The sequence below is a fragment of the Spinacia oleracea genome, chromosome 1 (assembly GCF_020520425.1).
Source record: "Spinacia oleracea cultivar Varoflay chromosome 1, BTI_SOV_V1, whole genome shotgun sequence".
Classification (NCBI taxonomy): Eukaryota; Viridiplantae; Streptophyta; class Magnoliopsida; order Caryophyllales; family Amaranthaceae; genus Spinacia; species Spinacia oleracea.
The window spans coordinates 68492659-68511268 of record NC_079487.1 but is presented as its reverse complement, the minus strand read 5'-3'; positions in this window follow the sequence as shown (position 1 = coordinate 68511268).

Here is an 18610-nt window from a genome sequence, read left to right as displayed (position 1 = left end):
AATAAGCTTTTCGCGATGTTCTTTTGAGGTACACATGAGACCCCAGATGGTAATTTCGGCCTTGGTTCTTTTCAATTGTTTCAAAAGAGGATTTTCAATGACTTCTGCGACGGTGGTGTGCCGTCCATTCTCAGGAGCTTGCCTGACTGGGATATCATCCATAGGAGGTGGGTGAATGTCAGGCTGGTATATTCTTCCTGATCTGGTGGGGTTGTCGACTTCGGGTTCTTGAGTGGTGTCGATGAGAGCATACCCGGGCCAAGTTTCAGTAAAGAGGTCCTGGCCCGACACTTGAGATAGGTAGATATCTTCAGCATCATCATCCCACACACCACACACTTCTCTCTCGATTCGATCCATAGGGACCACAGCGAGTGGTGCACCTTGAGGTGTAATGTACACCGTAGGGTCGAAGTTCTCATTTTCTGGTTGGTCGAGAGAGATGTGACAAGAGCCGAGTGGGCTCTTGATGTTGTTGGGTTTGCCAACGTTAGGGAGAGGTATCACTTCATCCTCTATCATGTCCTGGATGGTATTCTTTAGGTTCCAGCAGTTTTCAGTGTCATGCCCATTTCCTTGATGGAATTTGCAGTAAGTACCTTCGACCCAATATTTTCTTTTGACAGGAGGGTCACGGGTGGGGCCTATAGGTCTCAACTTTCCTTGATTGGTTAATCTTTCAAAGGCTTGTACCAAAGTCGACCCGAGTGGGGCAAACTTTCGGTCTCGGACCCATCTTCCAGGGCTTCTTCGGGCGGGAATCACTTCTACAGCATGGACTTCTTGGGCTTGGGATGTGTTACCCCGATTATAGGTGTTGTTTTTATGTGTGGGTTTGCTTTGTATGGTTTTGGCGAGGACGTCCTCGATCTTTATTCCCACATCATAAACTCTTTTGAAAGTGTCAAGTCCCAGGTACCTATGGTGTTGTCTGTAAGCCGGGTCCAGGTTGTCAATGAATTTTTGGACCAATTCTGTTTCGGGAGGCCTATTGATTAGCTGGGCCGCCTGGTCCCTCCATCTAGCAAAGTAGGTTGTGAAACCCTAATTTTTCTTTGGGAAGAGAACTTCCAGCTCGCGCATGGTGACTTGGAAATCCATGTTCGACGAGTATTGCTTGATGGAAACATTGACAAAGTCTTCCCAAGTGGGGAAGAGCTTAGGGTCCTGGTGATAGTACCATTTGAGAGGCACAGGTTCCAAGGACAAAGGAAAGGCAGGTAAATACATGGACTTGTCCACGCCTTTCAAGTTCATGGCATTCACAAAGCTCAGTAGATGATCACGGGGATTGTCCGTGGCCTTGAACTTTGGTAAGTCAGATGAACTGAACTTTTCTGGTAGTTTGCCAGGAAAAGGTTTAGGATCGAGGGAGAAGTATTTGCTCCCCATGGTTTGCTGTAGGACCATTTTTTCAATCCTCTTCTCGTTATCGAGGTCATTTTTGGCTTGTGCAGCCGCTAAAGCTTCATTTTCCATTTTCAATTGGCCCATAAGTTGGGTCATTTGGACCATCTGATCTCGCAAATCTTCGATGGACATGTTTGAAGGTGCGAATCGAGGTTGGGGAAGCAGAGATCCTTGAGGGATGACGGACGGAGCTTGGAGTCACTAAACCTGATGTTGGCGATGTATCTTCGAGACGCACTAACCGTTGATTCCCTGATCGGCACCAAGTGGCAGGACCAGTCCTAGGCATAAGATAAGCTAAAGTTTAGGTTCCCAAAGTTTCAAGCATTTCTTAGTCTAGACTTCGACTCTCTCTATTGGTTATTTTTTTGCTCTTTCTTTTATTGGTACACTTTTCGTTTTTTTTTGGTCATTCTTTGAATTTTCGAAACACTTGCCCGTGTGACATTCATAATTATTTTCATGTTTGATTTTTAGTGCCGAGCATTGTCGTCGTAGGAGGCCTAACAACGACGCAAAGAGTTATTAATTTTTTACGAGTCGCTTTTGAAATCGAGTGCTTTTCTTACGCCCTCGTAGCAATTCTTTTTACGAACATTTTTTTTGTGCTACGTATTTACCTTTTGCGCGGGCACCGAGGCTGCTGCGCCTGACCAGAAGGCCAAGCAGCAACTTCAGCGCCCAGCGAGGGGCGTGAGAAATTCTGGCGCCCAGCCCGGGGCGTTGAAAACGCGTCCCTGGCTGATTCTCATTTTCTGTTTGCGTCTACTTTGTTTATGCGACTTCGATTTGCGTGCTTGCCTAGTAACATCCTTTACGCGTTGTGCAGCGTTTGTGGGATTCGTTACAGGCCATCCCGAGCGTCGCTTTTTTTGTGGCGATAATTCGGGTTTGCAGAACACGTATTTCGGTATAACTCTTTGGCAAATTAGTCTATGAATGTTTGGGCAATTTTTAAGGTCGTTGGTTTTCTAGGATAGTTTGTCACACACAATCACATATTTCGCTACACATAACTAACATTCATCATGAGGCGATAATAACATGTCACGTAATTTATGATAGGCTTCTATGGGTAGTTATTTGCGCCTGGCTTGGTACCGCTTCTATCGTAGATCCAACACATGCCCCGGTCGAGGTAGTGTCTTGAACAGACGAATTTCGCTCAAGAGGCCAACCCGCAAGTGCAAGCCAAGGGGGCATGCAGGCGAGAGGGACCTAATGAGCGAGCGATTGGGTTCGGGATAGGTGTACTACCTGCGCAAGTACCGAGTGGGCAACATGCGCGGTGTATGCACCCCCCTATTGGCGAAAAAAGGTATCCTTAGTCCCAACTCCCGAGGGAGCCGAGATTCGTTATGCGGTTCTGCCCGTTCACATTAATATGCTGATTTTCAGGTCGTCCCAACTTGATGGGGAAATAAACGCGGGGTAGGATCGTTTCACCCTTCGGCTATTTTGATTACCTACAAGCACGAGCATTTCCTTCACTATCCCCAGTGGAGTCGCCACTGTGAGGGGGTCGAAAAAGCACGAGGCTAATGCGTGACCTCGTCCCTCGTGGGTGTGACGATTCTTTTTATTCAATCAAGTGTAATTAGATTTCCTGTGAGTTTAAACCCAATTGACTAGTAATATAGGAGTCGCCATTCAGTTTTTAACGACAATGAGAAAAACTGACAAAAACCCGGTTATCGTGACACAAAGGGAGTGCAATTATGTTTGACCACGACGGTTGTAGGTTCCCTTTTGATCCCTGGTGGTGGGGATCACTTAACGTACACCCGCAGGGTAGAGATTGAGGGTTCGGGGGACTGTAACTACCGAGAGGAGTACTCGCTCGTCGATAACTCCAGAGGCAGGATATCCTTACTAGCTCAGCATAAATAATTGAAGGGACATGCGTTAACTATTAAACTAATCTGAGTTGATTTTAGCAATATGCAACATATAATACTAGATCGATCGCGATTATCTGATTTACATAGCATTAAGGGACCTAGCATGATAATCCAATTTCCCAAAAATATTATATTTATTAAGCGTGATAGAACAATCAGATTTAGTTAGTTTAACAGTTCATAAAAAGAGCGAGGTAAGCAATTAAATCATCGAAAAGGGACACATTACGACGCTGTTAGGTTATGATACATATGACATTTACATAGATCATGCGGAAACAACCATTAACCCAGGAAACATATTATTTACACATAATCATATAGCATAATTAGATGCATACTCTTTGTTGCGTGCCTTCCCTAGCTGCGCCCGAACCGAACAAGAACAAGTCTTTTAGGACTCCAAGTGTCGTCCCTCCGTAGAAAGTCCACAGCACGTCCGGATCCGCCTTAAGATTGACCAACTAGAATCGCCCTTAAGGTACTCAGAAAATTCGGCACTTTTGGGGCAAGATGGGTGTTTGAATTTTCTCTCAAAAACTCACTTTTGAATACTTTGAAACTTGTGTATAAATTATGACCCCTAGGCCTTTATTTATAGAGTTATGGAAAAGGAATCGTAATCCTAGTAGGATGCGAATTAATTGGAATTAGAATTCTACATGAATTCTACTTAATCAATTTATCCAATAGGAATAGACATTTAATCATACACTGACTCTTGCAGATTCAGGAATCTCGCATGAGCTCAAACTCACACACACACGGCAGCCACAAGGGCTGCCCACGCATGCGAGCAGCAGCCCACGCAGCGCGGCCCACGCATGCGCGGCCTTGTGCGCGCTGGGCTGTGGCGTGCGTGCTTGCTGGGCGATGGCCTGGCTTCGTGCTGGGCCTTCGTCCGGCAGGCCTCGTCCGATGCTAATTCGTACGATACGCTTCCGATTAAATTTCCATTTCCGGAATCTATTTCCGATACGAACAATATTTAATATTTCCGATTCCGGAATTAATTTCCGTTTCGAACAAATATTTAATATTTCCGTTTCCGGAATTATTTTCCGATTCCGGTAATATTTCCGATTCTGACAATATTTCCGTTTCCGGCAATATTTCCGATTCTGGTAATATTTCCGATTCTGACAATATTTCCGTTTCCGGCAATATTTCCGATTCTGGTAATATTTCCATTTCCAATAATATTTTCCGATACGTACCATGTTTCCGTTTCCGGCAACATCTACGACTTGGATAATATTCATATTTCCGATACGATCCATATTTCCGTTTCCGGCAATATCATCGTTTCCGGAGTATTCATTTCTTGTCTGTGACGATCTTAGCTCCCACTGAAACCAAGATCCGTCGGTTCCGAATATTCATAGATGGAGTATTTAATGCCATTAAATACTTGATCCGTTTACGTACTATTTGTGTGACCCTACGGGTTCAGTCAAGAGTAAGCTGTGGATTAATATCATTAATTCCACTTGAACTGAAGCGGCCTCTAGCTAGGCATTCAGCTCACTTGATCTCACTGAATTATTAACTTGTTAATTAATACTGAACCGCATTTATTAGACTTAACCTAGAATGCATACTTGGACCAAGGGCATTATTTCCTTCAGTCTCCCACTTGTCCTTAGGGACAAGTGTGCATTTCCTAATTCCTTTGTCGCTCGATGCTTGCTCTTGAACATAAGGTAAGAGTTGTCATCCTTATTATGTCCAGAGGTGTTCCTCGGTTTCAGAGTTCAACTGATCAAATAAACAGATAATCATAGCCTATGATTCATCCGAGCACGGCCATGCATTTCACAGTTTCTAGCTCTCCGAGTGGCCTTGTACAACTTTTAAGCATCTCATCCCGATTTATGGGAGGACAATCCCAATCTTGCGATCTTGAGATTAGACTTCGTTTGATAGGTGATTACCTGAGCGTTGCCTTTATAGCCTCCTTTTACGGTGCGACGGTTGGTCAACGTCAAAGCAACCAGTTCTCAAACAAGTAATCTCAAATCACTCAGGTATTGAGGATTTAGTGTCTAATAATTTAATGAAATTTACTTATGACAGACTTTCATCTCTTACAGTAAAGTTTCATAGGTCTTGTCCGATACTAGTCTTCCCAAAGTAAGTATCTATGCAAATGATTATGACATTGCCATGTCCACATAGTTCAAGAAACAGAACTACTAGTCATCTTGCATTCTAATCGTCTAACGTTTTCTATGCGTCCAATTTTATAGAAAACTCCGATTAGGGACCATTTTCAACCTTTGACATTCAAGTTCACTTGATAGACATTTCTTAGTCACAGGACTGGTCCTGACAGTCTATCTTGAATATATCGTCAAGTTGAAGGGACTCATCATTTAATAAACCACGAATTAAATGGAAAAATGAATTCCTTTCATTTATTGTGAATGATTAACCAATAATGTTTTACAAAGATTTAAACTCTAAAACTTTAAAACATTAAACAGAGACATCAAAGCCATTCTCCAATATGCTTGATTCCCATAGCTGCAGTGTGCGAGTTGTGCTTCGCTTGCGGCAGAGGTTTAGTTAATGGATCTGATATGTTGTCATCAGTTCCAATTTTGCTTATCTCGACTTCTTTTCTTTCAACGAACTCTCGTAGAAGGTGAAATCTACGAAGTACATGCTTGACTCTCTGGTGGTGTCTAGGCTCTTTTGCCTGTGCAATAGCTCCGTTATTATCACAATACAGGGCTATTGGTCCTTTAATGGAGGGGACTACACCAAGTTCTCCTATGAACTTCCTTAGCCATATAGCTTCCTTTGCTGCTTCATGTGCAGCAATGTACTCCGCTTCAGTTGTAGAATCCGCAATGGTGCTTTGCTTAGCACTTTTCCAGCTTACTGCTCCTCCGTTGAGGCAGAAGACAAACCCAGACTGTGATCTGAAATCATCTTTGTCGGTTTGGAAACTTGCGTCCGTATAGCCTTTAACAATTAATTCATCATCTCCACCATAGACCAGGAAGTCATCTTTGTGCCTTTTTAGGTACTTCAGAATGTTCTTGGCAGCAGTCCAATGCGCCTCTCCTGGGTCTGACTGGTATCTGCTCGTAGCACTGAGTGCGTACGCAACATCCGGGCGTGTACATATCATAGCATACATTATTGAACCAATCAATGATGCATATGGAATCCCATTCATTCGTCTACGCTCATCAAGTGTTTTTGGGCACTGAGTCTTGCTTAGAGTCATTCCATGAGACATGGGTAGGTAGCCTCGCTTGGAGTCCGCCATTTTAAACCTATCAAGCACCTTATTGATATAAGTGCTTTGACTAAGTCCAATCATCTTTTTAGATCTATCTCTGTAAATCTTGATGCCCAATATGTACTGTGCTTCCCCTAGATCCTTCATCGAAAAACATTTCCCAAGCCAAATCTTGACAGAGTTCAACATAGGAATGTCATTTCCGATAAGCAATATGTCGTCGACATATAATACTAGGAAAGCAATTTTGCTCCCACTGACCTTCTTGTATACACAAGATTCGTCCGCGTTCTTGATGAAACCAAAGTCACTGACTGCTTCATCAAAACGTATATTCCAGCTCCTGGATGCCTGCTTCAATCCGTAGATTGACTTCTTTAGCTTGCATACCTTTTTAGCATTCTTTGGATCCTCAAAACCTTCAGGCTGTGTCATAAACACAGTTTCTGTTAAAACGCCGTTTAAGAAAGCAGTTTTGACATCCATCTGCCATATTTCGTAATCGTAATATGCAGCGATTGCTAACATTATTCGAATAGACTTTAGCATTGCAACTGGTGAAAAGGTTTCATCGTAATCCACACCGTGGACTTGCCTGTAACCTTTCGCAACCAATCTAGCTTTGAAAACTTCAAGTTTCCCATCCTTGTCCTTTTTCAGTTTGAAAACCCATTTGCTTCCAATGGCTTGGTAGCCATCTGGCAAATCGACCAAATCCCATACTTGGTTTTCAGACATGGAGTCTAATTCAGATTGCATGGCTTCTTGCCATTGCTTGGAGCTAGGGCTCGTCATAGCTTGCTTGTAAGTCGCAGGTTCATCACTTTCAAGTAATAGAACGTCATAGCTCTCGTTCGTCAAAATACCTAAGTACCTTTCCGGTTGAGATCTATATCTTTGCGATCTACGCGGGGTAACATTTCTAGATTGACCATGATTCTTACCAGATTCTTCTAAAGATCTCTGAGTTTCATCCTGAATGTCATCTTGAGCATTCTCTAGAGTTTGTTGTTCGACTCGAATTTCTTCGAGGTCTACTTTTCTCCCACTTGTCATTTTGGAAATGTGATCTTTCTCCAAAAAGACACCATCTCGAGCAACAAACACTTTGTTCTCAGATGTATTGTAGAAGTAATACCCCTTTGTTTCCTTTGGATAGCCCACAAGGATACATTTGTCAGATTTTGGATGAAGTTTGTCTGAAATTAATCGTTTGACGTATACTTCACATCCCCAAATCTTAAGAAAAGACACATTTGGAGGCTTTCCAAACCATAATTCGTATGGAGTCTTTTCGACAGCTTTAGACGGAGCTCTATTTATAGTGAGTGCAGCTGTATTTAGTGCATGTCCCCAAAATTCTAATGGAAGTTCGGCCTGACCCATCATTGACCTGACCATGTCTAGCAAGGTTCTGTTCCTCCGTTCTGACACACCGTTCCATTGTGGTGTTCCAGGAGGAGTCAATTCTGATAGAATTCCACATTCTTTCAGATGGTCATCAAATTCATAGCTCAGATATTCACCGCCTCTATCAGACCGCAGTGCCTTAATCTTCTTGCCTAATTGATTCTCTACTTCACTCTGAAATTCCTTGAATTTGTCAAAGGATTCAAACTTATGCTTCATTAGGTAGACATAACCATACCTACTGAAGTCATCAGTGAAAGTGATAAAGTAGCTGAAACCACCTCTAGCATTTGTACTCATTGGTCCACATACATCTGTATGGATTAAACCCAATAGTTCATTTGCTCTTTCTCCAACTTTAGAGAAAGGTTGCTTTGTCATTTTGCCAAGTAAACATGATTCGCATTTACCATAATCCTCTAAGTCAAATGGTTCTAGAATTCCTTCCCTTTGAAGTCTTTCTAAGCGTTTCAAGTTTATATGGCCTAATCGACAATGCCACAGATAGGTGAGATCTGAATCATCCTTTTTGGCCTTTTTGGTATTTATGTTATATACTTGTTTGTCGTGATCTAATAAATAAAGTCCATTGACTAATCTAGCAGATCCATAAAACATCTCTTTAAAATAAAACGAACAACTATTGTCTTTTATTATAAAGGAAAATCCCTTAGCATCTAAGCAAGAAACTGAAATGATGTTTTTAGTAAGACTTGGAACATGGAAACATTCTTCCAGTTCCAAAACTAGCCCGGAGGGCAATGACAAATAGTATGTTCCTACAGCTAATGCAGCAATCCGTGCTCCATTTCCCACTCGTAGGTCGACTTCACCCTTGCTTAACTTTCTACTTCTTCTTAGTCCCTGTGGATTGGAACATAAGTGTGAGCCACAACCTGTATCTAATACCCAAGAAGTTGAATTAGCAAGTATACAGTCTATAACGAAAATACCTGAAGATGGAACGACTGTTCCGTTCTTCTGATCTTCCTTTAGCTTCAAGCAATCTCTCTTCCAATGCCCCTTCTTCTTGCAGTAGAAGCATTCGGATTCAGAAGTGGGTTGACTGACCTTCCTCTTTGCAGATTTGGCGCCAGTTTGCTTAGTTGGGCTGGCTTTGTTGCCACCTTTCTTAGCATTCCTCTTCTTTCCAGATTTCTTGAACTTGCCCCCACGCACCATAAGCACATCCTGCTTATCACTTTTGAGCGTCTTTTCAGCGGTCTTCAGCATACCGTGAAGCTCAGTGAGCGTTTTGTCCAGACTATTCATACTGTAGTTCAGTTTGAACTGATCATACCCGCTATGAAGAGAATGGAGGATGGTGTCTATAGCCATTTCCTGAGAAAATTGCTGATCCAGCCGACTCATATTCTCAATGAGTCCAATCATTTTGAGAACATGTGGACTTACGGGCTCGCCTTTCTTAAGCTTGGTCTCAAGAATTTGCCTATGAGTCTCGAATCTTTCGACTCGAGCCAGATCTTGGAACATGTTCTTCAACTCACTGATGATTGTGAAAGCATCTGAGTTGATGAACGTTTTCTGCAGATCCGCACTCATGGTGGCGAGCATTAGACATTTCACATCCTTGTTGGCATCAATCCAACGATTGAGGGCTGCCTGAGTGATCCCGTCGCCTGGAGCTTCGGGCATCGCCTCATCTAGGACATACTCCTTTTCTTCCTGCATAAGAACTATTTGCAAGTTCCTTTGCCAGTCAAGGAAGTTTTTCCCGTTCAACTTCTCCTTTTCGAGAATTGATCGAATGTTGAATGAATTGTTGTTTGCCATATTAAAAACTACAATTGAAAAGAATAAACAAATAAATAACCATTCACAGTTTCTCTTAATAAACTTAAATTCTAGCATTCATGCATAATTCAATGTTTATTAAGCATTTTATTCAAGTTATGTGTTCCAGCAGGTGTGAATAAAATGATTCCAAGATCCTAAAATCATTGAAGAACTAAGCACAGTTTGTCGACTTAATCCTAGAACATCTTAGGTAAGCAAAAGCCTTTTGCTAATAGTCTAGAAACTATTCTTGGTTGATAGGTACGTCTAAGAACTTATTAGGTAAACCTATCGAATTTGCCACGACATAAAAGGACTCCTTACTTATATCGTTGAGTTTCACCAAAACTAACATGTACTCACAATTATTTGTGTACCTTGCCCCTTTAGGACCAATAAGTAACACCTCGCTGAGCGAAAACTATTACTAGATTGATGTAAAGGATATCCAAGCAAGTGTATATTTTGGCATGGCACCTTTTAACTCAATTTTTAAGTTTGGAACTTAAGGCTCTTACTATGTTGGTTAGATTTTAAGTGAACTAAAATCCTTAATCATGCAACATAATCAAGCTTTTGATCTCATGCATTTTAAGACATATTTAAAGCAATAAATAACTTAAAACATGCATAAGATATTTGTGATCTAGTATGGCCCGACTTCATCTTGAAGCTTTGACTTCAAAGTCCGTCTTGAAAATCTCCGTGGGAGGCACCATTTTCTTCAAATAGGATAAGTTATAACTAATTACAACTATTTGATGGTACGCAGACCATATTTGAATTGAAAAACAACTTTGGTACTTTAGACCAATTACATTCAAATTAATGGTACGCAGACCATATTTTCTATCCTATTTGGGCCATACTAGTCACTTCATAACCTGCAAAACAGTACATATACAATATATACCATTCACCCATTCATTATCATGAATGGCCCACATAGCTGGTTAGTTAAACACATTATGCATCACGTAAACATTTGCAGCAATTAATCAAGGGCACCAATAATCTACCAATTATTCAGTCCTTATTAATTCTAATCGAGTTGTTTTAACCTTAAGGATTTGTAGACCTAATCAAGAGTTTATGACTAAAAAGGGCTCCCACTCAAACCAATAAATTCATATGCTTTACTAATTTTAAACATAAAATTGTATTTCTAGTCTAACCGGAAACATACAAATTTAATTAAAATTTAAAGCTCATATAAATTTATAATTGAATCCAAAATTTAATTTAATTTCAGTCGCATTTGAATTAATTCATGATTTTAATTTTAGTAAAATAATTAGAATAAATTCCATTTATTATAATTATAATATTCAAAATTAAAATCCAAGAAATTAATTCAAATTATTAATTTTAAAATTAATTAAAATTACGTGAACTGAAATTTTCAAATTAAACATTCAAAACGATCTAATCGAAACGCAAACACCCTACGCGTTGCACGCCCATGGGCTGTACGCACACAGCCATTGCTGGCCATGTGCGCGCAGCCCATGCGCTCGTTGCATAGCTGCTGCTGTCCCATACGCAAGCCTCCGCACAGCGCCCACCGCACGCGAGCTATCGCTCGCAGCGCGCGCGCGTTACCGCGCTCGCTGGTGCGCGAGATCGCTCGCTGGTGCGCGCGAGCCATCGCTCGCTGGGGCGCTGCATCGCTCGCTGGCGCGCGATATCGCTCGCTGGTGCGCGCGAGCCATCGCTCGCTGGTGCGCGCGAGCCATCGCTCGCTGGCGCGCGAGATCGCTCGCTGGTGCGCGCGAGCCATCGCTCGCTGGCGCGCGAGATCGCTCGCTGGTGCGCGCGAGTGATGCTGTGCGCAGCGCTCGTGGCACGCGAGCTTGCGCTCGCTGCGCACGAGGTTGCGCGCTGTTGTGCGAGGCAGCGCGCGCTGTGGCGCAGCTCGCTTGCTGCCCACACGCGACTGCCTTGGCTCGCCCCTCGCCCATGCCCATTCGTTCATTGCTCGTGGCACACGACACAAGGCAGGGCTGCTGCCTTGTGCTCGTGCACTACGCCCTTGCTCATTGCATTCGTGCCGCACGGGCGACGAGCTCCCTTGCTCGTCGTCGCATGCCCGCATTATACAACACCCCTTAAGGGTAACACGAAGCGTCCATTGCTTCGTGCGTGCAAGTTATTTGAACGAATCGCATAAAAAATTTAAAATTTATATTTAAAATTAATGACAAATTAATAAATATTATTAATTTCATAATTTTAGGGCGAAAAAATCGAAAATTTATTATCCAATTGATTTCCGATTGATATGGATTCAAGTCTAGGTCATAAAAATTTAAAATTTATCGTAAATTTACAATTTTTATGGTGGTTTTTAATCATAGGTTTCTAATTAAATTACAATTAATTATGAAAATCAAATTAATTCTAAATTATTCTAATTTTCAACAAATTAATCATAATTACAAATTAGATTGCATAATTAACAAGACTAGGCATTCAAACTTGTTAAACATATGCAGTAGGTCAATCAAAAATTCAAGATTTATCAACAGGAATCGCAAATATTTAATTTAACATCTTAAATTTACGAAATTTTGCATCCGAAAAACTAAAACCTTCGAAAAGTCATAGTTAGGCTTCGAATTTGAGAATTCTGGGTTCGGCAGAAAAATACTATTTTTGTCAAAATTTTAGAATGCCTTTTACATGCGGAATTGACACAAAAATCACTCAATTCGGATGAGTAATGAAGAAACTGCCGAAAAACTGCGTACATATAATTAAATAAACGCAATTTGCAATTAATTAACAATTACGAAAATTAATCACCCCTTTTAATTCTTGCAAATTTGTAATATTTAACCATGTTCATGCAATTTAGATTATGAAAATAATAAGGGGCTCGTGATACCACTGTTAGGTTATGATACATATGACATTTACATAGATCATGCGGAAACAACCATTAACCCAGGAAACATATTATTTACACATAATCATATAGCATAATTAGATGCATACTCTTTGTTGCGTGCCTTCCCTAGCTGCGCCCGAACCGAACAAGAACAAGTCTTTTAGGACTCCAAGTGTCGTCCCTCCGTAGAAAGTCCACAGCACGTCCGGATCCGCCTTAAGATTGACCAACTAGAATCGCCCTTAAGGTACTCAGAAAATTCGGCACTTTTGGGGCAAGATGGGTGTTTGAATTTTCTCTCAAAAACTCACTTTTGAATACTTTGAAACTTGTGTATAAATTATGACCCCTAGGCCTTTATTTATAGAGTTATGGAAAAGGAATCGTAATCCTAGTAGGATGCGAATTAATTGGAATTAGAATTCTACATGAATTCTACTTAATCAATTTATCCAATAGGAATAGACATTTAATCATACACTGACTCTTGCAGATTCAGGAATCTCGCATGAGCTCAAACTCACACACACACGGCAGCCACAAGGGCTGCCCACGCATGCGAGCAGCAGCCCACGCAGCGCGGCCCACGCATGCGCGGCCTTGTGCGCGCTGGGCTGTGGCGTGCGTGCTTGCTGGGCGATGGCCTGGCTTCGTGCTGGGCCTTCGTCCGGCAGGCCTCGTCCGATGCTAATTCGTACGATACGCTTCCGATTAAATTTCCATTTCCGGAATCTATTTCCGATACGAACAATATTTAATATTTCCGATTCCGGAATTAATTTCCGTTTCGAACAAATATTTAATATTTCCGTTTCCGGAATTATTTTCCGATTCCGGTAATATTTCCGATTCTGACAATATTTCCGTTTCCGGCAATATTTCCGATTCTGGTAATATTTCCATTTCCAATAATATTTTCCGATACGTACCATGTTTCCGTTTCCGGCAACATCTACGACTTGGATAATATTCATATTTCCGACACGATCCATATTTCCGTTTCCGGCAATATCATCGTTTCCGGAGTATTCATTTCTTGCCTGTGACGATCTTAGCTCCCACTGAAACCAAGATCCGTCGGTTCCGAATATTCATAGATGGAGTATTTAATGCCATTAAATACTTGATCCGTTTACGTACTATTTGTGTGACCCTACGGGTTCAGTCAAGAGTAAGCTGTGGATTAATATCATTAATTCCACTTGAACTGAAGCGGCCTCTAGCTAGGCATTCAGCTCACTTGATCTCACTGAATTATTAACTTGTTAATTAATACTGAACCGCATTTATTAGACTTAACCTAGAATGCATACTTGGACCAAGGGCATTATTTCCTTCAGACGCACCCTTGAGAGGTGCGTCACGGTTCTCAGAAAACTAACCACTTTGACTTTGCTATTTCTCCTTTTTATTTAACGAATCTCAAATTATGGGACAGGATACGTTCTGTTCGATTTATGGATCGATTGTGACAGAACGCGTGAACAATTTCGCAGCGTGAGGCTTAGGCTAAGGGTTGGAGTTAATGCCCAGAATATGAATTGTGTGTTGTCGTGTCCTTTTCACGTCGAACTTGGGCTATATTTATAGAAAAGAGTTTGTGGAAAGATAGAATTGCAGAGTTCTAATCCACAAAGAATTAGGAAAAAAACACGTACCCAGGTATTTTCAGCGCCCAGGCCTGGGCGCCGAAGATTTCGGCGCCCAGAGCCAGGCGTTAAAAATAGGGTCTGGGCTGTTTTCTTAGTCAGATTCGGATTCCTGAAATCCGTAGTGTTTGAGACTTAATCGAGTCTTTTGGTGCGTATCAATTTCATGACGGAATGCGTCTGGGCCCGTTACGAACTCTAGGCTCGTTAGGATTTTAATTAATACGTAACTCTTATTTCCGAATCATATTAGGAATAGGATTCTCGCAGTTTTCTATCTCATTTAGGATTTATGTTGGAGTGCAACACCTAATTCTGACAGGTTTCTATCTTTTATGACTTGCCACTTTTAGAAGCTACCCTTTACGGCAATTACTATTTTTAGCAGGTTTCCATAAATAGCAGGTTTCTATAAATAGCAGGTTTCGGGTGAAATGAAAAGGGGAATTGAGATTCGTTATTTTATAGGAGATGCGTTGTCAAGTGGAGATTTATGTTCTCATGATCGAACCTTTTCCTTTCGGGAATGGGGACAAAAGTAGGTGTCTACACCTAGACATTCGAATAGATCGATGCTTAGAGAACTTTAGAAGCTTCTGGTAAGATAATCTAGTTGAAGCAAAATATTCAACATAAATAAAACGGTAAGAACTTTGTTGGAGTGACATTGGACATGTGTAACAAAGTATAAAAGTCAACACTAGAGAAGTCAATTCTTAAGGCTATAAGAAAGGGTACAAGAAATAGGAAAACAAGGAACAAGTGAAACGAATTTACAAATCCGTTTCTACCTAAAAGTTAATGTTTAAAGAGAAGTGACCTAGAAATTAAACTTCCTTGGTATCATATACCGCTTGAGATTCTTACTTCGGTAATAACTCAAATGATGGAAGCTAGGCTACACTAATGACCTACAAGTGAGAAATGAAGCAGGGGATTGCTACATTAGTTGTAGGGTCATCTGGTTTGTTTTAAGTCCTTTCAAGGCTGGAACTTAATGGATATTTTGTTCCATGATCGGCATACACTAGTAGAAAAAACCCTTATTGCAGCGGGCTTTTAGACCCCTGTTGCAGCGTACATCGTATGCTGCAACTGGGGGGCCTGCAACAAGTCTGAACTTGTTGCAGCGTACATGTTCGCTGCAAAAAGTGATTTGTTGCAGCGGGCTTTTAGATGTACGCTGCAACAAGTGCCAAAAAATTGGCAAAATTTTGGACTTGTTGCAGCGTACATATAAAAGCCCGCTGCAACAGACCCAACTTTTTGCAGCGTACATTTATTTGTACGCTGCAACAAGTCTGAATTACTCAATTTTTTGCAGCGTACATTTATTTGTACGCTGCAACAAGTCTGAATTTTTGCGAAATTTTTTTCCCTTGTTGCAGCGTACAACATATATGTACGCTGCAAAAAAGCACTTTTGGCGGGAAAATTCTAATTTTGTTTAGGGATACCTAGAGTGCCTTGCACCAAATATAGAAACCTGTCAAAACAATAATAGAATAACGCAACCTGTATAACAAATATAAAAACAACAACTGGAGTTTTGTATACTATATATCCCAAAACCAAAGTGCACATATTACATTTAAATATATGTTCCAATTTCAACATAAACATACATTTTAATATAAAATTTATTCTATAACAACTAAACCAACTCGATCAAGCGCGCTAAAGCCAATAATAAATACTTGCTGGTAAAAAACTTAGCCCATTGCTCACGAACCACATCAAATTCCTCGCATAAGGCGCAATCCTCGGAGTGTAGACCTTTACAAAAACAGAAATTTAAATTAAACATTAGATTAAATACAAATTAAATATCACATTTTAACATTCAAGAAACTAACGACAATGTCCTAATAGTCTAAAATGAGTCCTTAGGTTCTTTAGTTCAAAGTTGGGAGCGAAAATGTCATTTTAGCCTAAATATGACCTATAACGACCCAATGAGCCTATAGGTGCATAAATAGATTGGAACGAGTCTTAGATCGTTAAAATTATGCATCTTAAAAATGTAATAAGTTTTAAATGAGTCCTTAGGTTCTTTATTTTAAAGTTGGGAGCGAAAATGCCTTATTTTAGCCTAGATATGACCTATAACGATCAAACAAGCATTAAATGGGTATAAGTAGATTAGAATAAGTCCTAGAAACTCAAAACTAAGCTTATTAATCATATAATAATTTAAAAATGAGTCCTTAGGTTCTTAAGTTCAAAGTTGGGAGCGAAAATGGCACTTTAGCCTAAATATGACCTATAACGACACAATGAGCCTTAAATATGCATAAATGGATTGGAATGAGTTCTAGAAAGTTAAAAATAAGCATATAAAACATTTATTAAGTTTAAAATGAGTCCTTAGGTTCTTTAGTTCATAGTTTGGAGCGAAAATGTCATTATAATAATAGTGAGACATTTATCGAAATAGAACTGTAAAAACCAATATGGAACAAATAAAAATGAAAGTCTAAAAAAGTAATTTGGGACATAGGGAGTTTTTTTTTTTTTTTAAAAAGTGATGATAGTGTTCCAACCATAAAAAAGTTCCCATTTACAAGAAAGTTGCATTCGCAAAAAGGAGGCAGAAAAGCAAGTGGTGAGAACATAAAATAGAAAAGACCATGACAATGACTAAGGTTATCCTGTAGCAAATATCAGGGGAAAGGATATACAAGTAATAAGGAAACGAACCTCCAATGGAAAATATTCCAGCATTATTTATTAGTACATGCAAAGGTCCAGGCTTCTGCAAATTGCGCAACAGAGTCCAAAGATAGCAAATCAAGTTCCATAACCTACAAAGGAAGGATTAAAAGCTAATCTTTCAGCAACGAAGTAGTGTTGGATGTAAAATGAGACTTCTATCTTTTCTCTCCCCCATTTATAGGGAAGAAAAACATAAAGTCCTCTAATTAGTTGCTCGTACTAAAACCCCAGAATATCATACATGCCAACGATGAAAAAGTTGAATTAACACATATTCAGTAGCACATAAAAAGGGTGGCAAACAAAAACAATGAGAAAGAATTAATTTACATATATGCAATGTTTCACAATAAAACGAACTGTCAACGATGTCATTGTTTGACTCAACTTATTGCCTAACTTATCTGAACGTATTTAAAATTATCAGAAATTATTTGAACTTGTTTAAAAGTATCTGAAATTGCTTCTTTGTTTGTGAAATTGTCTGAAATTGTATGAAAAAACCTCATTTTATTTGAATTTGTCTGAACATGTTTTGTTGAAATAAAACGAAAACATTAAAAAACATGTAACCAAACAGGGTGTCGGTGTCATACCAATTACCTGGATAACAGAAACAAGAAACTTCCCTGGACATAATGTCTAAGACAAATCAAACAAGTTCTTAGTACCTCAATATTTAGAGGAAGGCCTTTCCCAGACCAGTCAGTTTGCCATTTTTGGATCAGCTCATTAGCTGCTTTAGGATTCCTCACAGCCATGACAACATGTGCACCAGACTCTGCCAGTTGCCTAAAGATATAACAAAACAATCACACGGTAAGAAAGTGATCCTTGGGTCATTTGTTCAGTGATTCTTAGCTCATTTATTCAAGTATAGAGTCTACAGTAGTATTTCTAGAGTAAAAAACATTGAATATAATTCACTATGTATATACTGACACCAATTCACCAATAACAGTTGAAGGTATGGGTCTGATTCCCGCAATCCCACCTCCATCACTTGCCTCTCCATCGCCATTTCCCATCCATCCCCCATGTCATATTACCACAGATAAGCACACAATGAAAACAAAAGGAAATTACATACTGCCTAGGACTAGGGGACTCCAACAGTCAAACAGCCTGAGCATGTACACCTCCAATTTGTATGCGTGCCAAAAACAAGCAATTCCAAACCATCATTAAGATATACTTTTTTAAATAGAAGTATGTATCTTTTTTATATTAAAAAAAAAAAAAAAAAATTGGTATGTAATTTTCATTTTGTTTTCCTCGTTAGCTATTGTATATCTGTATCACATTCAGGAATTTAGGTGTATAGGTAATAAATAGTTTTCTATGTATTCTGACATTTAGTTATGAAAGATATACATGCCTAAACACATATTAGAAATTATAGCACTCATTACTTTCTTCATCTTATCATATTCTTATCATATCATGGCATCAGTGTGTGCTCCAATTGATACAGCAAAGAAATCAGAATAATTATTAGCTTTCTTGAGGCTCAAAGCATACCAACACAAAGTTTGGCCAAGCTAGCAAGAAAACAGTGTGGTTATTTCCCTCAGAAAATTTCAAT